The 21,674-nt window shown below is 39.4% G+C and overlaps 1 protein-coding gene across 4 annotated transcripts in view; it reads right to left on the reverse strand.

The window, feature by feature from the left end:
• Positions 1-21,674, reverse strand: part of TBC1D4 (TBC1 domain family member 4) — a 157,215-nt gene that overhangs the window by 124,449 nt on the left and 11,092 nt on the right. Inside the window, exon 1 of one of the 4 annotated variants that reach the window (XM_038387812.2) lies at positions 7,738-7,755. The exons of the other annotated variants lie outside the window; for them this stretch is intronic. The gene's annotated coding sequence lies outside the window, so the exon portion shown is untranslated. Of the gene's footprint in view, positions 1-7,737; positions 7,756-21,674 lie in introns of those variants that run through there. 4 annotated transcript variants of the gene reach the window in all.

A 21,674-nucleotide genomic window follows, 5' to 3' on the forward strand; every position in this document is an offset into this window, starting at 1 on the left:
GGGCAGGCATAAGCCCATTGAGTGACTGCGACAGTGTCAGGGAGCTCATACTTAGCTGCTACAATAAAAACGCCCATTTTCTGGAGACAAGGCGGTAATAAGGTGACTAAGTCCTAGGCAACCCAGCAAAGCATCGTCGAGCTCTGTTTGCCCCAATATACAGCCACACTTGCTTCAATAGGTCCTTACTACAACCTTAAAAATTGAGATTCAAAGAAAATCAAAATTGCCCTGCTGTATTGTAAAAGATCCTCTTTCAAATCCTGATCTCTAACAGCTAGTCTAAATGACCTTTGAACTTAAAATGATAAACGGTGGAGATGTAGCTCACAGATTGTTCCCTAGAAATGTACTGAAAATCTTGGGATATTTTCTAGTATTCAACCACTAGATTTAATAGTGTACTGAACTGCTCCACTTCAGCACTGATAGGTGCCTGCCATGCTACACCACAGAGATGAAAGGCCAAGTTATATTAAAATCATATGCAAGCTTTCATCAGCAATGGATCATCTAAGAGTGGATTTTACTTGTCAATTACTCTTAAAGAGCAGCTACATTCTGAAAAATGGTTCTGTAAAAATGGCATCATGAGCTGACTCTCTGTAATATCAATATGGAATGTACTCTCCTTACAAGTCAGGAGGTTACTTCTAATTGCTAATCCTGCAAACTCAACCTGGTATTTAAAAGTCAAGTTGTGGTGTTCCTGGCTTCCACGTTTTATAAAAAGAAAAATCTGCAGGCAAACTTCCGCTTTCAATTATAACTGTACAGCCCCCTGGTCACCAATTCTATCTCTAATCATGTATTTATTATCTGTATTACTACTGCAGCACCCAGGAGCCCTAGTCATGGTCCAGGACCCCATTGTCCTAGGTGCTGTACAGAAAGGACAAAAAAAATCAGTCCCTGCCCCCCAAGAGCTGACAATCTAAGTATACTCGGACAGATACATAGATAGATGAGTAGTACCAGGAAACAATGAGATAATATTGGTAAGCATGATAGGCTATGGTCTCAGCAGCACCCCAACCATTGTCAAGGAGTTTTGAAGGAGGTTAATGAGGTAGCTTTGCAGATGTCTATAGGAAGCACCTCACAAACATGTGGGACAGTGTGGGGAAAAAGCATTAAGGTACTGGTTTGAAAACTTAATAAATTGATGCGATCATTGACAGCTTGATAATGAATGAGAGATGATCAGGAGAGTGGGGATAGACCAGGAAAGGCAGTGAAAGTGAAGACAAACACCTTATGTTTGATGTGATGTAGAAAGTGTAATTAGAGAAGAACTAGGCCTTGCTCTTTGAATTTGGCTAATTCTGCTGATCTGTGGAGGAGAACTGACTCCAATTCACTCTCCCACAGCTTTTTTAGCTCTTTGTTGGCTAACTGGAGTAAAATAAAAAAGTGTATTTGTTTTTGTCACTCAATAAGCACATAGGGTTCTGAATACACACAGGGAGGATATCAGTTGATTGAACTGGTACTATTTTTCCACGGTCACTTCCTCCAAAGTAAAACCACATTTTCAGATTTCCATGATCTTCACCAGCGAGCCTCCTGAATAAATTCAGCAGTTGTGAATTGGAGCGCTGGAACATAATTTAAACCAAATTGTTTCTATCCGTGTCCTGTAGTTATTAAAGACATGATCAGTGTGACCTTAACTTCCATCTGTGAGAAAGTACTGTAGTTGGTCAGGTCCTGGAATGAAACTCCTAGACCCAGGATTCTATACCCCCATCTCTCTCACTTGCTGTCAGACCTGGAGTAGGTCAAATCCTGCTTCCCCGTTCAGTAAAAACAAGGAGCAAAATTTCTTTTGTGTTCTCAGCCTACACTTTTTTAAAAGCACATTCTGATCCTTAAGTCTTCTGTCAACCTAGATACCGCCTCTCGGGGAGGTGGATTGCCTACACTAGTGGGAGAATCCCTCCTGTCGGCATAGTGTATCTATACTGAAGCACTACAACAACACAGCTGTGCCACTGTATCATTTTAAGTATATACATACCCTTAAGTGAGAGGTGCTATGATATAAAAGTAATGTTTTAAGCTTGTGGTTTAAATCATTGATTTATGTACTGCAGTGTGTCTAGGAGGTTTCCATATCTATCAGCAAAACAGCACACAGATTTTACTTCAAACAGGTAAAATTTTGGAGAAAGGAAGTCTGATTTAAAGAATCGGCGCCCTGCCCCTTCAATGAGGGTGGGAGCGCTAACATATATCACTTGATACTGAAAGCTCTGCCAGGCAAGCCTAGACTTGGAAATATTAGGAATTTTAAGGTTGCCTTGGTCTCAGAACAAAATGAGCCTAAGCCTATATTTTTAATCTTTTGCATGTCATTGTTTTAAATTGGACATCTCAAAAGAACTTTACAATGACCTAATCAATGTTTTTCGATGGCAAAGTGATTACTAACAATTTAGTCTCCTGTAGATCTAGTTTAAAATGTCTCTATCAAAATTGTACATGCATTAGTTTGCAGGGCTCCTTGAGAGTGCTGGTTTTTTAAGCAAGCACACTGATATGTTGAAGAAACCATAAATTACATGGACTTGTACACATACTGGTAATATGAAAAAGGCAGACCAAATTTTGGTCCTCCTAGTGTTAAGTTAGTCTTTTAAAGCACCAAACCGATACAAAATAAAATGTCACAGGATTGTGGCATCTAATTTGTAGCTATGATGGAGGAAACACTTTCATTTTAATCCTTTATCACAGATTTACAACTTGGGGCAGAGGAGATGTGTGTGAGCTGAAACTTATTTTTTTGTTCTTTCCCTGGTGGTGAATTTTTTCCCTTGATCTAATTGCCTAATTTCAGATTACTGTTTAAAAATAGTTTTGCCTATTTAAGAATGTGCTGTTTTTATTCCGATAACTCAAACAGCTTTTTAAAATGTCACTCCCTGTACTTAGTTCTCAATGCTTTTGACTTCTGAAGAACTGTGGCTTACAAATAAGTGCACTTGCTGACCAATTATATGTTTCAGAGTAGCAGCCGTGTTAAGTCTGTATTCGCAAAAAGAAAAGGAGTACTTGTGGCACCTTAGAGACTAACAAATTTATTTGAGCATAAGCTTTCGTGAGCTACAGCTCACTTCATTGGATGCATCCTATGAAGTGAGCTGTAGCTCACGAAAGCTTATGCTCTAATAAATTTGTTAGTCTCTAAGGTGCCACAAGTACTCCTTTTCTTTTTGCAATTATATGTTGTGATCTTATTGCTAGCACAGGGTGGGCGGGAGGGTGTTTTCCCCTTTTCCATGAGAAAATTTCAAAATTAGAAACTTTTCAACTACTTCTATTTCTTACTGCTGCTCTTCTTCACTTGCTTCCCCATTTTACACTCATTTAGGGCATCTTATTTTAAAAATACATTGAGTTTACAATGGGACCCTGAGCCTGACTGGGAGTATAGTGAGCTACCATGATGCAAACAATCAAAATGAAAACAAAAACAAAAAAATCTTTCAACCTCTGGACTTTTCTGGTATACATGAAAGGCTGTCCCAATAAATGGCTGGGAGTTTTTTCAATATTATATCTTTGTTTCCTGATTAATGGATGTTTAAACTTTCAAATATAGCAATACATTAATAGTCCCCCACCCACCCCCTTTTTTTTTTCTACGAAAGTTTCTAATATACTTATGGAAATTCCACAGTAAAATTGTGTCTGATGACTGAGCAATTTCATTTGCATCATTTTTCCCAGCAACCCTTAGGGAACAAACCATTATGGCTGTTAACATTCTACTTATGTAGACCCTTATGGTCTTAATCCTATGACAAGTTGTGGTTGATTGGTCTCCTGCACTTGTGCTGAAACCCAGTGGTACTCTGTGTATGCACAGCAGAACACACAGTTCTTTGGAAGATCAAATGCTTAGAGTGTGTGTGTGTGTTGCTATTAAGTGATTTAAAAAACAAATGCACAGTTTATGCCCAAAGGAGGAGTTCTAAAGATGTACCATGCCAATCTTGCCATTCCAAAACATCTCTATCTAATCATCATCTTAACTGATAATTGTTGCTCTGCAACGAGCAGACATGCAACAATGGTTGGGTGGGGGGATTTAAAAAAAAATCCTCAAATAATTGTAATAAGGCAAATTAAATTTCAGAACTAAAAACAATGACTTTAAACTCCAAAGCAATTTTTAAAAATATTCCTCCTCTTACAGGAGGCTGCATGTGCCAAGTTTTGGCCAACAGCAGATTTTTACAGCTGATTCAGCAGCCCTTACAAATAGAAGTAAAAACCAAATACTGGGAATCTCTTAAGGGTAAACAGAATTTTTATAAACAGGTGAATACACAACAGGCAGAATTAAAGAGGATTTCAGAAAAAAACAAAAACCCTGCAACATGAATTGATTCCCCATCACACTATAAATTCCCTAAAGGTGCACAGCTCCATAGTTGTTAATTTCTCACTCACAGGCTTTTTAGCATACAATGAACCCGTAACAGGGGTAGTAGAATCAAGAAACAGGTCAAATGGAGGCTGCTTAATGAAGGGAAGAAGGGGAGTGAGGTTTTAGGTAATACTGATTAAATTGCTCATACTTTCTTCTTAAATGTTCTGTTTGATAGAATATTCTAAGTCTTTATTCGTAATCCAAGTACCAAAAGAGTCACATTCTTTTAAAGTCTTTTATTCATATTTGGTGCCACTGAAACCAGTTACTACAATATCCATCAGAACCAAACAAGATTCAGAAGGGAGGTAATATAGAGTGAAATGATTATGAAAAAACTATACAAATAGGAGGATTCTGAAATTGATCAACTGAAAATATATTTATTAATGGCCATAAGCACATACCTGCCTTGGGACTAGAAGAATGAAGAACCCTCAGTTCTGGGCCAGGACTCTATGCTGATTGGTTTCTCTCCATTAGCCATACCCTAAGTCAGCTGGAGCTTATCAGTCTGTCCCTTTCAAAAACTCCAGGCTAAAATCCTGGAAGACAAGCTGTCAACTGCTGGGAGTGTCTTGAAAGTCAAGACAGACTGCAGAGAAATCCTAAATGAGAGATTTGGGTTCCGTAATTTTTTTTTTTTTAAATATCTGCTGAAAAGGAATTTGGGACTTACTTTGACTCCCTCTTTCCAGGGTTGAGGTCAGCTTTTCTTAATCACGAGACAAGTGGATTTTGGGATCTCTTTCTCGAATTCTGAAGAGGAAACTTTGGGAACGTCACTATTAAAGACACTTTTTTTTGTTTGTTTGTTTTCCCATATTGGTTTGCTGGGGATTCTTTTCACATGCAGAGCTATTGACCCACTGGACTAATCATTAAGTAAGGAGGAAAGAACAGTAATTTGTACTTATGTAAATAACATCTACTGGAAGCTAGTACAGAGTAACTGAAGATATCAATACATTTAGAAAAGGTTCTATCAAAATACTGCTCTTCCATGAGAAAGCCTACTCCCTTGTCCTAACCTTAACTCAAATGACAGCTTCTAATGAGGAATCAGAGTGCTCAGTTTTAGAAATCACACAACACACTTCTATAATTTAAACGGGGAGTCTGAAGTTTTCCCTACACTGAAAGGGTTTCTAAAATATCCAAAATTCTGTATCACATCAATGTGCTACGTTATTCATTGGACAAACACAATCAATTTTTTATTGTTAATTCTGTATGGTCTATTCTTTAGATTAATATCTGAAATGCAATTTCAATAATCTGCTCTATAGAAAAGGAGCTTGCTGTGTGAGAAAGTGAGGAGATGCATGTTTTACTGCAAGAATTTTTCCACCCACTTCTATAATGGAAGTATTTAGAACATTGCTTTTGAATTCCAGAATAATGCAATTCCAGACAACAGTGAGATACAAAAACTAAAACATGCCACATTTATGTGATATAGCTGCACATGCTCAACCACGTCTCCCCAAAACTAAACATGTCTCCCTAAAACTACAATGACTGGAGATTCATCCTTTACTATGCTGGTCTCCAGACTATGCTGCACTATCTAGGTATACCTGATGAGAGAGGAACTGAATTTCAATTTCACCTCTGAATGTTCATTGTTCGTTTAAATTTAATTGTTTTAGGCATAGTTCAATGTTGTAATTGTAGAGTTTTGTAAGAAACTTCACTCAAACACGTGAATAGCTTAATTAGAGCTGTTGGGTAAATCTTTGTTTTTTTAAAAGCCCAAGACTAAAATGGGCTGTGGCCTATTGTATAATATGTACTGGAGGAGTCAGCTGTGTATGTATTAACATAGTCAAGCTAAACTCTAAATACTGCATTAGAAATCCACTGAATGACTCAGAACTAGCAAGTGAATATGGACCATTTTATCTGTTCATTGTTCTAATTCAGCCTTAGTTACTAGTAAGTAAAAGCTATTAGATTCTGATTGCTCTGTAATGTGTGTGAAAATAGTGGCTGGTCTCACTCTTGATAGTGAAAAGGAGTACTTGTGGCACCTTAGAGACTAACAAATTTATTTGAGCATAAGCTTTCGTGAGCTACAGCTCACTTCAGCTCACGAAAGCTTATGCTCAAATAAATTTGTTAGTCTCTAAGGTGCCACAAGTACTCCTTTTCTTTTTGCGAATACAGACTAACACGGCTGCTACTCTGAAACTCTTGATAGTATACATGTACTCACTTGCTGGAGATTTAAGCAGGAAAAAGACTGAATGTAGAGATGACTAAATTGCCCTCTCACCACTACGGGTGATCGCTCAAAGTCTGAACTGAAATATTTTTACAAGTTTACATTGGAAATTTTGCATGGCTGCTACCTATGTCAACCTGTGTTGTGGATAAATGGAGGCTTTTAAGAGCTGGCAGTCCAGCTCCTTTCACAAGAACTAAATTTCACCTTTTAAAAGATATAGGTATATACACAATTACACACATGTACACACCTGCTTTTTAGTATATATTAGGCTACATTCTACAGAACTATATAGACTTTTTTATATTAAATATACTAAACACTATCTTTTCCTTTCTGACTCTGTTTGCAGCATGGAAAATTTTCTATTCACATTGGAAGGATTTAAAAATGAAGCATGTAATGTAAATGCTAATAATCTTCAAAATAGCAATATGATTAAGTCCACTTATAGTGTAAAATTGCATTTAATATAATTATTGAAAGTTTGTTTTGCCTTGAATGTGAAATTACCATTACCAAAGCATCTTAGACATGCATTGTCTAGTAAACCTGCCAGCATATAAAATTTAACAGCTCTACTGTTGCAGAAAATATATCAAGTATCCGTGTGTGTGTGTGTGTGTGTGTGTGTGTGTGAGTAAAGAGAATTGGCGGACACGACTTTACCCATTTAAAATATGCTCCTAGCCCTGAACATGATATCATGCGAGTGGGGACCCTTGCACCTGGTGCTCATCATCAAACCCATATTGCCTACTTTTCTTTCATAGCCGAATTTTTAACTAGGGCCTGCAACAATGGCTCTCTAGAGGAGCTCACCCACTTTACATGCAAGTTTTCTTGACTGCATAGAACAAGTGCTGAGATTATGGATCAAAGGCAAAGTATCTTGGGCCACAGCTTGAATTACAACTTCACTAAAGATGACCCAAAGACGTATGGTGTTGAAACTTGTTCTACAACCTGGAACATCTGATTTCCCTACAAGGTCCTCAGCCATCTACTCCTTGTTCAGTAATGGGAGAAGACACTTTACCCTCCCACTCCCTGGAGATGTTCTCACCTGATACAGAAGCCTCCACTCTTGGAGCCTCTACTATCCATTTGAACAATTTTTCTTTGCCAGTCAATCTTCATGGTCTGTCACTCCCGGTGGCTTGCTGTCTGCAGAGGCTATAAGCTGTCCTTGCTGAAAGTCATCATTATTAAGTGTGAGGTGTCTCCAGAGACCATGAAGCCTTTGCCTGAAAGAGTATTACTGGAAACAATCAATACTTCTAAATAATGACATGGGAGCAGTGCTATCTGCTCAATCCTTAAAGAAGATTGGAAGCAGCTCCTCCCTGATGTACATTGGTAATTAACATGAGGGAACTGTAAGATTCCCTCTATCATCCACATTTAGGTGGTGTGTGTTCAGATGACAATTCTTTCTGCTGCCTGCTGGTTCAAAAAACAGAATCTAATTATGAACAAGTGAAACTTGGCAGCTGGGAGTCACTGGTACTGAAAGGCTTTGCCTCTTGCGTGAAAAACAATGTGGCTTTTATTCCCTTTTTTTCTGTTCATCTTCAGAACAGTAACTCTGAATGAGGTATACAAAGATATTTAACCTCCACCTCTTCTTTATCCAAAGGATGTTTACATATATTGCTTTCCCACAGTTGGGCGCACACATCTAATCCTCTAGGCTTTGGCAAAGGTAAATTGCCACTTTACTTTCCTTGCAGAAAGAGGACAGCTTCTGGGAACCAATGCCCCAGGAGAGAAGCCAAAAAGATAAAACACACACTTTCTTCTAATCTGCCCTACAGTCTAATTAAATGCTCATATCCTTCTTTTTTCCACAGGACCTTGCCTCATTCAGTACACAGGATGGATATTGCTCACTTAATTAGCCTATTCAGTATTTTGGTTTTGTTCTCATTGTTAAGTGTGTGGCCTTAGGCCTTATTTACTGCACTACTCACACACTGTTCTGAAAAAATAGTTCTCATTTGCTTTTCAATGTCACTAATTACTGTTGTTCACAAACATGAACTTCCATGAGATGCGAGGTGGTATTATCCCTATTTGTACAGAGACGAAAGTGAGGCACAGAAATTATGATCAAAATTATCCACTAACTTTGGGTGCCCAATTTGAGATACCTAGGACCTGATTTCTCAGAGTACTTAGCATTATATAGTACTTCAGATGTTCAAAGCACAACTCCCATTGACTTCAGATGAAGTTGTTAGTGTTAAGCACTTCTGAAAACTCTGGTTTAAATGACTTGCCTACCATCTCCGGACCTTTTCATCAGGCCCCTGCCCTATGGACCCGACTGGCTCCCCCTTTACCCCTTCACCATGAGCCGGCTGCACGATTTGCAGATGGTTCGTTTCCAGACGGTGCCAAGGAAACATCTATACATGCTCATGCTCCACACTCTTCACTTCCTCACCCTCGCGTCCCACCCCGACACAAAGTGGCGGGACCTCCTGTCACCTCTGGAGGATGAGGAGCCCCAGTGGGCCAGCCTATATTCCACTTTAGTCCCGAGGCACACAGGGGATATCAGTTGGCGGCTCCTTCACAGGGCCATGAGCACAGGCATGTACTTGGCGCGGTTCACCCCCATCCCGGACACCTGCCCCTTCTGCAGTGTGAGGGAGACCCTGGCACACATTTACCTGCTGTGCGCCAGGTTGCAGCCCCTATTCCAGATATCCTGTTATGTTTCTGGTTTCACTTTTGCCCTCACTTCCTTATCTATGCACTCCCTATCCATGGCCCCACAAAGTTACGGGACCTCCTGGTCAACCTCCTCCTAGCCCTGGGTAAAGTGGCCATCTATTAAATCAGGGAGAGGAGGTTGGCCGATGGGGTCTCCTGTGACTGTGGGGCCTATTTCCGATCCTCCGTTCGTTCACGCATCTGAGCAGAGTTCCTCTGGGCGGTGTCCGCTAGCTCCCTTGACACCTTTGAAGAGCAGTGGGCGCTGTCTGGGGTGCTCTGCTCGGTATCCCCATCAGGTTCCCTTCGTTTGACCCTTTGACCTCTCTCCTGTCCCTGTTATCTCATTAGTTGTCCCCTGGAATCATTTAGCTTCCAGGTCCTGTGGATCCTCCCCTTAGCTAGGGAGAGGTCCTTTAGCAGTGGGTGGGCTTTTGCCTGCCCACTTCCTGGATCCCAATAGGATCACATAGGAAATCTTTGGCCCAGGCAGGGATAGAATCCAATTTTCCAGGGCAGCATTCTACTCCCTTAACAATTAAGCCATCCTTTCTCTCCCCTGCCTCAGTCACTACACACCTTCTACAAGCTGTTGAGTGTTCTTTACTTAGTGTCCCTTTCCCATTCCCTGATTTTAACCCTATGACCTTCACTCCTATCCCTGTTTTTTTCATTTGCTGTCCTCACAAGTCACTTGTAGTCTGGGTTTGACCCCATTCGCTGGGGGGGACTTCAGTATTCCATGTCTACTTTCGGTTCCCTGATTTTTTCCCTCTGACCTTAACTCCCAACACTCAAAAAGAAAAGGAGTACTTGTGGCACCTTAGAGACTAACAAATTTGTTAGTCTCTAAGGTGCCACAAGTACTCCTTTTCTTTTTGCGAATACAGACTAACACGGCTGCTACTCAAACTCCCAACAGTGTTTTTTCCATTTGTCCCTACTATTTATTTGTAGTTTGGGCTCAATGTCCCCTTCCACTCATTTGAGGGGGAGGGCCTTTAGCTTTGGGAAGTCTTAGGCCTGCTATCTCTAGGCAAATACAACAAATGAACCAGGTGTCCTAAAGACAGTTCTCTTTCACTACACAATCTTGACTCATCCTCAGCATACGTCAATCCTGTGCATTGAGGCAGGTCATGTAATTAACAGCACACGTATAAGGGAACATACAGTATCTTGATTCCTGGCATTTCTTAATTTGAGTACTTGAGTTTGCAATCTCAATGCTCTTTTAACCATTGTGTGTGTAATTTAGTTATAGAATATGGCAGAAGTGGAACGTAGGAAAGAAATGTTGTCTAGCCAAAGTTTTATTTCTATGAATGTAACATCTTTGACTCTTCTCTGTTTGTTCTGCAATGAGGAAAGGGATTTTCAGCACAAGTGAGCATGACAATGTTTGGTATAATCACCATGAATAAAATAAAAATATAAAACATACATCTAGTGTCTGTAATCTCAAAAGCTACTAATAAACTATACAATATCATTTTATACAAAGACATTTCACAATGAAGAACCCAATGCAAGATTAGGCCCAAAATTAGATTACTGACCATTGTTTGCAAGTCAGTTGCTCATTGCCAAGAATGAGCAAGGTGTTCATAGTATCAGATAAATCATCAATTAACAGCATTTCTTTGGAATATTTTTCATAATTATTTGAATGCAGGCACTACATAATTAAGTGAAACATTTCTTTTTAGTGGAGGGAAAAGATTCAAGATGTATCCCCAACTACACCATGTTTCAGAACAGCTGATAAATGAATAAAAACATGAAAATAGAGACCGATCTTCATGTAGACTCTTAAAAAACTTTGCCAAAGGGAGTTAAAACTGGCAATAACACGTCTAATGCTTTGTAAGACTCCTCTAACAACAGTAAGCTCACGTGGTAGTTCATCTTTTTTAAAAATTATCCCTTTGAGCAAAATTCTAGCCTTAAAGCCTGACCCTGCAAGCCTTATTTGCATGAGTAACCCCACTGAAAGTCAATGAGACTAGTTGTGCAAATAAAGCTTACAGCACAGGTGCTGACTTTTGGTTTTGCTGGTGGGTGCTCCCCTCTGCCTTGTTTCCCCCCCTGTGCAAGCAGTGGGTGAGGTCTTGCAGGGAAAAGCCCAAGCAGGGGCAGGGCTATGGTCCGGGCACTTGGGCCCACAAAATAAGCTGTTCATAGGATACAGTATGTGGTTTTAAAAACAGAAGAGTTTGAGTACGCATTTCAACTAATTCTAGGTAAAGAATGTGCCTAACTTTGTATTTACATGCTTAAAAAATCATGGGGTGTACACGTAAGGAGATCTGCGCAATGATTTAGTAGTCTTCTTCTACACTGAAGTAACCTGAAACAATAATCAGAACACTTTTAAGGATAAGTATTTTGAATTTGTAGCAAGTTGACCAGAAGAGGAAAAAAGAAAAAAGTTAAACTTCAGCGGCTTTTAAATGAGCAAGGCAAAACTAAAATGTCTTCTGAAATAAATTCTCAGGCCTTGACATTGAAAATCAAATCAAACTGGCTTTTTAATGTCAAGGAACAAGTCTGCACAACTAAACTGTGTTGGCTTTAGGGTATGTAGCTGATCCAATTAAACTTTCCAAAGATTAAGAGTATTGTTATCTTCGTTTGTTTTTACACAGCAGTTCAATGAAGGTTCTGGGAAGCAAAAGCAAAACAAACTAGATAACCAAGGAAACCACCAGATCATTCAATTACATTCATGCAATAACTGGTATCTTTTAGCAGCTCTAAAGTAATTACTGGCTCAGTACCAGTGTTTGCCAATTGCAGTAAACTATATAACAAGTAATTTGTTCACATTACAGTGCATTCCTCGTCTGCAGAAGGTAGCTTAATATCAGATTTTTCCTATGAAGAAGTATTTTACTTACTTTCTTTCCAGAGTAAAAGCAAGATGGAAGTTAGCATTGTTAAGTTTTCACTTTGTAATATGTTATGAATGGCTGTATTGAGGGAAACTAAATTTCAGTTATCTGCTTTGCATAATGTTGAATTAAAATTAAGTCTAAAAATAACTTAGTCATGTGATTGACTAAACCAACATTGGTATAGCCTGACAAATACTCTTAAAAAAAAAAAAAGAAGTATATTGGACCTTGAATATTAAGAAATTTTTAACACACATTAAAGCATCTTTTTCTCTATTAAAATTGAAATTCACCAGGACTGTGTGCTTAAGCTTTTTACACACAGTTTAGTAAACATAGACTTCAACTATCATTCAATTCAACATACAGCTGTTACCAACTCTCAGATAAAAAGCAAGGTCAGTAATAAGGAAAGAGGACAGCAGTCTATAGTCTCAAGGTTATGCTTCTCCAAAATATGAAAGCTTACACTAGGAATTTGAAAATAAGATAAATGTTAAATTGATGCTTTCAGATAAGCCTTACTATACAAATCACAGTTGTGTTTAGTTAGCCCACTCAGGATGTCATTGTGCTTGGTGTGGCAGATAAAATGAGTTGGCAACACTGTTTATCACAAATCTTACTATTTGTTTTTTTTCTTAAGGACCCAGCTCCTCACATAATGTGACTGTGAGATGCTCATATTTCATTCAATAAGAAGATTCTAGCCCTGGGGGTTTCAGAAGAAACTTTTAAGTGTGAATCCTAAAGGCTGAAAAACAGATAGCTAATAAAAAACCCAAAAAACCCAAACATTTTTAAAAATCACGATGTGGGGGGGGGGGGCGGGGAGGAAGGGCATGCCTCATGACTTGGAATGGTTGGGGTTGGTAATATTGCATAAAGTAAGGAGAGTCCCTGCCCCAACAAGCGTACCATCTTGGGTTGTGAAAAAAGCAATAGGTGAATGAACGGGGCGGGGGGGGGGGGGGGGGGTGGAAGGGAAGAGAGAGGATGACAAACTATATTTTGCATAGTAAGCAATCAGGTATTTGGCATACATACCTGAATAACAAGATTGAAAAAGATTCCGAGTGTTCTGCAGACATGCCATAAGAAAGCTGTAAAATCCCTCCAACCACATCAAAACTTCTAACTTGCCTTCTGACATTTCAAGATCCAGAAATGTACATGACCTATTTCCACATGTAAGCAACACAGCTTGATGATGCTGGTAAAAAATACTTACAGTGAGCAATCAACTTCTCAATGACCAGGAATATATTTGCATGGAGATTTGTCTTTATGAAATATAATGGGTAGCAGTTTATGGTCTCCAGCCTTATTCACTTCCAGGTTAACACATTATCTAAAAAACGTGTAGGAGAAGAACTGATAAGCTCTCAGTCTCCTCAATCCCCAATCCTCCATAATACAAACTGGCATGACATCAAATCACTACATCATTTGCCCATAACAATATGAACTTTACAAGCTTCCAGAAAATCCACTTTCCATGTTTCCTCCTGCTTTGCACACTCATTGATAGCATTCTTCATGTTTGTGGATCATTTGAAATTCTCAACACAATGCTGCCTATTACCTTTACAATAATGGTTCTGTTAGTTTCCAGGTGTTTGGTTTCATCATGCGTTTCATAGCTAGAGTTCAGTAACCAGATACAGCATTCAGTTGAAATGTCTTTGCCATGTGTACCAACTGCTCACTTTGAAAACAGAGCAGGCCCATCTGCATTCCAAGAGTTGCAAGATTGAGACATGTATGTTCTTAGATTCTCTGCACGGTTCCAAAAAGCACTGAGTGGCATGTTCAGATTCAGTCAATCAGGAATCTGCCATACCTTTCATATCAAACTACTTATTAAATAGAGCACCATAGAAGTTGGTAGATGATTTGACATTTTTAAATAGGCATATCATTACAGCAAAAGGTTACAGGTTATTGCTAGTACTGTTTTAGTAAAGACTATCCTATTCCATCACACAGCAGACTATTCTAGGATTAATAACTGACATATAACAGGCTGACAGAATGTGCCTGAAAATTTCACCCTCTTAGTCCATAGTTATCCTGCTGAAAAGTGGTAAATGGATTCTCCTGATTCACTGTTGCAGCTGGCTTCCGACCCCACCTGAGTGGCTTTCTAGAGAGTGGTCACAGAGTGTAGGCTGGGCAGTCCTTAGAGGATCCTAGAAAACAACTAAACCTCAGCAGAAGACTTGGACTGAATATATATATATTTTTTTAAAATAGTTTCATCCTAAACAGCCAACCACAAGAAGGGTAAGTTTTGATCCACTACAACTTGTGTGAACTGTCTTTGGAGTGAGGTGCAGAACCCCCTAATCAAAGAATGCCACAGTAAATTTTGCTTCACTCCTGGAATAGGAAAATATTAAATCCATACTTTGGTTCCATAAAACTGGCCCACCACAGCGTGGTCATGAGGGTGGCAGTGGTTTTACCTAGAATAAATTATGTATGATACAGATTTAGCTCCTGATTACAGATGAAAGAGAAATATCTGCAAAACTGAAAAGCATGGACTAACTATTCATTGCAATTTAGGAAGTTCTGGGTTTTGGTTTCATACAGACTGTAGAACTTTTCACATATTCAGTAATCTAACCCTATTCAAATGCATTAAAGCTGATACAGGCATACATCAAAATTATCACTGACAGGGTGCAAACATGTAGTAAATTCAATACCAAAAAGCATATTAACAATGTGCTTATCTGATGTAAACAAATACGTCCTGTGCTGAGCATATGCACACAAGCTGCGGTGCTGTATTTGTATTTCCATGATGAAGACAGTTAATTATTTCTGAGATCCTAATGAGTATTTTGAGTTTTTTGAAATGCTAAGGAAGGATGTTGGTACTCAACCAAATTATTACCAACATTTGTAGTTTTCAGCGGATACGATACTGCATATGTAGACAGAGTGCAAAAAGAATGGATAGTTTTCGCAGAAGCAGGATTAACTACATAAAAAGAGTTTTAAAAGGCTTCTTCAAATTTGTCTAAATAAACTGGACAAAATACAAAAATCCTGTTAGGAAAACATTTGGGTGAAATTTCAAACTTTAACCAGGGTATTTAGGTTTAATTTCAGCAATTCCAAAATGAGATTTTTGGGGGTGCATCATGCATTGTCATAGTGCTTGGTTGGGGATGAGAGAAATAGTAATCCAGATCTATACAGCCTGTCCAAGGCTTACATTTTCAGAAAGTGCTGAGTACCCACCCTCTGAAAAAAAATCAGGCCCCTTTAATGTGTCAAGATGGGTACTTGGGCAGTGCTGAAAAGAACAAAAATGAAGGTAAAGAGTTTAAGCCTAGGATTTATATATTGGTCTGATTTTAGATTTAGCATTAAACACATTTAATACAGATTATATCAATACTTTTCATTACATGCAAATTTCTTAACAATAGGGTATTTTATACTACTGTATTAATTGGTCTCCAAAACCCTAACAATTTGAATAGAGAGATGCATAAGATAATTACAGTCAACCTTAGAATGTTGGGGACTTCAACATCCCACTGTCATCCTCAGTGAAGAATAAAAGTAAAAGGATGAGATGGTAAGTGATGTAGATGAAATGCAGAACTGGAGCTGAATGCATGCAGGCAAACATTTATTTTTAGTGAGCAATACCAGAAGCATACATTACCCTTCTGGGCACCAGTCCATATTTCTCAATACTCCTGAGTATAATGTAGAAATATTTCTAAGTAAAGAACAAGTTGGTTTGCCTTGCTCTGTCCTGCTTTTCCTAGGTTATCTATAGAACTGCTCCTTATATTTCAAAACACTTCATTTTCTGGAGTACCTTCCATCAAAAAGGTATCAAAGACTTTAACTTGTTGTTTGTAAATCTCACAACAGCCCCATAAAACGTGGGCATTATTTTTACCTCCCTCCCTCTCACATTGTACAGATGGGGAAAATGAAGCACACAGAGAGTAAGTGCTAGGATGTAAATCCAATTCTCCTGAACTCCCATCCTTTGTATTAACTACTATGGCTTGCTCTGTATCTCAATCATTTTAAATAAGTTTTCTCAAAATAGCTTCATATTGCACCCATACTTGTTGCAAATGTTTGCAAGCTCCATCTGTATGTTTTCCATGAAGAATTAAAAAAAAAAAGCATGATGTGCTGCTCCTAGTGAAACCATCAGTTGACTCTTTATTTTGGCAGGGTTTACCCCCCCAAAAATGCTACTTAACAGTACTAAGCTCTTGCCTCTATTTATAGTATGTTAGTTCACTTCATCGGGCTCAGCCCTGCAGTCCTTCTGCAGGGAATGCTGAATGACCTTCATTGAAGTTTTGACTGCAAAAATCAGGCTGTATGTTTTTACAAAGCCAGAGATTTTACACAAGTCTATCTTTTAAAAAAGAAAGCCCTATTCATAAACCTAAACCAGGAAGTAAGATCTTACAATAGCAAAATAATTATTTACACAGAACTCATAGAGCAATACTTTTGCCTGCAAAGCTGAAAATAAATACAGGATCTTGTTATGAATTATTAGGTCCTACACTATAGGATAGACTAACAGGCCACAATCTAAGGCCATGTCTACACTTGGAGCACTTTACCAGTATACGAATATTGGTATAATATACTGGCAAAGCTCTCCAAGCATGGATGCAACTATGTCAGCACAGCTGCACTTTGTGATGATATAGTAACCCTCCCCCACCCCCACATGGGTGAAACAAATTACACTGGAAAAAAGTGCAGCTTTGCTGGTAGGGGCTTCTGCTGGCCCAACTAGTCAGTCAGAAATCCAATCTGTTCACACCCCTCACCAACATAGCTATGCTAACAGAAGTCTGTAGTCATGGCTCAGAGGAAGTTCACATGGAAACAGTTCTGACTGCTCACCTGTGAACTGATATCTTAACACATTTAGATTACCACAGTGATATTCGGTGCAACTATTTAGAGTTAACTTATGTAGTTGAGAATAGTAGTCCTCAGAATCCACACTCAATAGCATCCCTCTAATCCTGATACCAGTAATAATGAATATAAAAGTTACCTCCCAGGCTGTGTCTACACTTATGGTGGCATGCAGAATCCAGGCACTACACATGCAGCTACACACCACAATGAAAAGCTCTGGCAGCAGGAAAAGACTCTGGCAGTTCCCTGCTGCCGGAGCCTTTCACTGTGGCAGGGAAAGGTTCAGACAGCAGGGAGGCAGTGGGAAGCTACCCTGCTAAAAATAACAGTGAGGCATGGGAAGCACTGTCTGGGTGTGTAGAGAGCCATGTAGACTAGAGTATACATCCTGTGGTTCAGGCGTGTAGGGCTCTCTACTTGCTTAAGCCATGTCTCACTGTCCACACGGCTATTTATACCCACGTTAGCAGGGCGTGCAGTATCCATAAGCTTACATGCTGCAGGAAGTTTAGATATAGCCCCCGACTAAGGCCCTGATTCCACAAGATCATGTGTACAGGTGGACCCCGGTGCCTGCCTGGAGCCAGGTGAACTTCAACAGGGCCCCACACGGGTGTTGAGGTCTGCCTGCACAAATCAGCTTCCAGGACTAGGGCCCGTATCAGTATGTTATTCAATGTCATATGTGAACGTTTATGTAGCTAGAATTTCTCATATGCCTTTGTCTCTTCCTACTCTAGCAGCAGACTGATCAAAAAAAGAAAGGAAATATCAGGCACATGTAACTATTGTTCCTTTTAGCAAATACAGTTCTTCAGATCTCATCTCATTTCTCCTGTTGTTTAAAAAAAGTCATATTGTATTGTAATTGAGCGTCACTTACAGCTTATAAGTATAACTCTGAATTAAATGCAAGAAGTGAGCTCTAAGAAAACATTATTCACTGTATATAACATATCTTTAAACCTACCAGCGTTTCATGATATTACTACATGTTTATTGTAGCTTTAAAGAAAATAACCCACAGAGCACTAACTATTCCCAGAGAGCTTCTGGGAGAATTTTTTTTTTAAATATACATATAACAGGAAACCCCAGATCAGTGTCACTGAGTACATGAAGCGCAATTAACGTCAGCATTAAAAAAATAGAATATATATTAAAATCCAGCTAGAAACACTTATGAACTATTTTGAAAAGCATCACTAGTATACCCCAGAGAATAACAGTTCTATTTCCCATGAAACGTTTTTAGATACTTTACAGATCACTCTTTATACAACATGGCTTTAAGAATTTCTGATTCCATGTGTTATTGGGCACAGTGGTAACTAGATTTGTTTCATTTTTTACTTAGCATGAAGTTGGTTGGTCAGATAGAAACAAATTGCATGGCTAGAAAATAAAACCCACGGTTAAATAAAGTAACCAAAAAAAGGAAGCCTTGAAGCCATATCCGGGGTGGAGATCAGTTTGCATATTTTTTTTCATACTGTTGTATATTTTTTTCACAAGGTTTTTCTTTCACAACTGTTTAAAATTAATTTAGTGCTTATGAAAAGTGCCAGATAACCAGCCCTAAAGACTGAAGTCTTATTTATCCTCACCAGATACAGCATGGGCAGAACAATGAAGCCTTTACCAAGCTACCCTTCCAACGTTCCCTAATACAGACCAGGAGGGATCATTACTAAAGCGAGGTCTAAACTAGCTTTAAAAAAAAAAAATCAAATAATGGACACTATGCTAAAGCAACCAAGGAATTAGTTGCAATGAGGACACTTGGGCATTAGGAAGTGGGCTAAAGCTACCAATTTATTTCATACAGCACCAACAAGCTGAATTATGGAATGACTTTTGGTTACTAGGCAAGATTTGAACATGGTACTTAAAGTTGAGAGGCCCTGCATCCACTGATTTTAACTTTTTCATTTGTCCTTTGCTGCATCAGTTAAAGTAGTGTATACCACTGCTCTCAGAGCTGATTCAAAATGAACTAACACAAGGTACATCTGGATAATTGCTTATCAAATTATGAAAGTGTTAAAATCTTCAATCTCACAGAAGACATTAATCAAATATTTACTGTTAAATTAAGGCTTGTAAAAAGTGCTAAAGATACTGAATAATTCATGTTTAAGTTTCTGGGTTAGATGCTGCATATCTCCATGTTATAGTAAAAGCAATCTGTTAATAAGTAGCTGGATTCAACACATATAGCACTCTGCTAGGGTGCAAGCAGGCGCTTGGTTTCTTGAGCCTCCCTGCCCCTCATCCTGCTGTTCCTTTTTTTTGTTGCAGGCTAGGATCTGGTCCAGGAGAAGAGAGCCTCAGTCCCCAGCCTATCCTAGCAGTGGACTAATGGGAGTGGAGACAGACATTCATTGATTTGCTGGGGGAAGTATTCATTGACTTGGGTGGTGGATAGGCTGATTAGCTAGTCTTGCTTGTGAGAGGGCTGGCTTTAACTGGGACCTCCCTTCAGTCAGCAGCACAGGAGGGTATTTGGCTTCAAGCACTAGGGCGTACCTGACCAGCAGGAGAGGGTAGTTTGGGGAGGGAGCATACCCTGAGGACTGGTGTACTTTAGCCTTGAACACAGGCTTAGTTGGTGGACTGCGGGCTGTTGGCATATTATCAGGGCTTGAAAAACCTAAGGGCAGGTCTTTACTACCCACCTGATCGGGGGAGTAGTGATCGATCTATCGAGGATCAATTTATCGTGTCTCGTCTAGATGCGATAAATCGATCCCCGAATGCACTCCCCGTTGACTCTGGAACTCCAGCTCGCGAGAGGCAGAAGCGGAGTTGACAGGGGAGCAGCAGCGGTCGATTTGCCGCTGTCCTCATGGCCGGGTAAGTTGACCTAAGATATGCCGACTTCAGCTACACTATTCAGGTAGGTGAAGTTGTGTATCTTAGGTTGACCCTGCCCCCTGCCCGAGTGTAGACCAGGGCTAAGACTCCCATCTTATTCACCTCCTGGGCCTCAACTGGTCCCAGACGTATACTGATACATTTGTTAATTCTTAAACTGTTTTTTTTTTTGCAGAAAGTCATTAGTTCTAATAGTCTTAGCTATATTGCCATGCATGCAAGTGTGTCTCTGTGGATGCATGGTGAGACAGGAGAATATTACCAATGCCAAGATTGGTATCCAATGTGTCCAAGATTTCTAGGCTAGAGATAGGCTTACAGGACAATCCAGTGTAGTATCCGTAGGTATGCTTGTCCACCTCACTGTTACCCAGATGTAAAACAGTAACATCATTAATACAGTTTGGGGGGTGGGGGGATTCCTCAGTGAAGAAAGTGTGTAAAACACAGATCTAATGGTCAGGGCACTGGACTGGTTTTCAGGCCACCTGGGTTTTTCCAGCTCTACCACTGACCTAATGTGTGACAATGGGGAAGTCACTTCACCATGCCTGCACCTCTGGAACCCCTCCGACACATTGCCTGTCTTGTCCATTTAGATTGTAAACTCTTCAGGGCAGGACTGGCTCTTACTATGTCCTTGTATAGTACTTAGTATAATGCGGCCCCTATCTTGGTTGGGATCTCCAGGAACTACTGCAATATGTTTCTGCTGTATCTATTATTTGTATGGGATACTAAGGGAAGGAGTGTGGTATAAGAACCTAAGTAGAAAAGTTTCAGAGTAGCAGCCGTGTTAGTCTGTATTCGCAAAAAGAAAAGGAGTACTTGTGGCACCTTAGAGACTAACAAATTTATTAGAGCATAAGCTTTTGTGAGCTACAGCTTACTTCATCGGATGCATTTGGTGGAAAAACAAAAAAAAAAATAAGTAGAAAAGAACAGTGTAGACAGACCTTAAGAAAAATGACTCATTTAATTTTACCTTTTGTGTAGTGTGAAGTTAATTCAGATAACTGAGACTACCCTTAAAAAACACTGCATTACTTATTCTCTGTGTAGATCAACTACCTTCACCAATATCTGTGTTCTCTAAAGCTGTTTCAGAACGCTACAGTAAGTGATGACAGATGAAGCCATATGTTGTACATAAGACAAATGAAAAGCCATCTTGCAGCAGGATAATAATGATACCTTCCTTCCTTGTTTCTGAACTTGAATGAATATCAGAAGTGACAAAACAACAGCTTGACCAGAAGCAGTGCTATGAGATAACTGTCAAACCAGGCAAAATAATTCAGTATGATCAAGTCTTCCTGGGCAGCCTAAAGCAGTGATCATAACAAATTGCATCTAATGAGACACTGGGGGCTGTTGGCATATTATCAGGGCTGGAAAAAAGTAAGGGTAGGTCTTCACTACCTGCCGGATTGGCGGGTAGTGATCGATCTATCGGGGATCAATTTATCGCATCTCATCTAGAATTCACCTTGCAGAATTCACCACTTTACACAAAGATAAAAGGGGGGAGGGGGAGGGAAGGAACCACAGGAGAGGAAAATGGAAACAAGTACTG

The sequence above is a fragment of the Dermochelys coriacea genome, chromosome 1 (assembly GCF_009764565.3).
Source record: "Dermochelys coriacea isolate rDerCor1 chromosome 1, rDerCor1.pri.v4, whole genome shotgun sequence".
Lineage (NCBI taxonomy): Eukaryota > Metazoa > Chordata > Testudines > Dermochelyidae > Dermochelys > Dermochelys coriacea.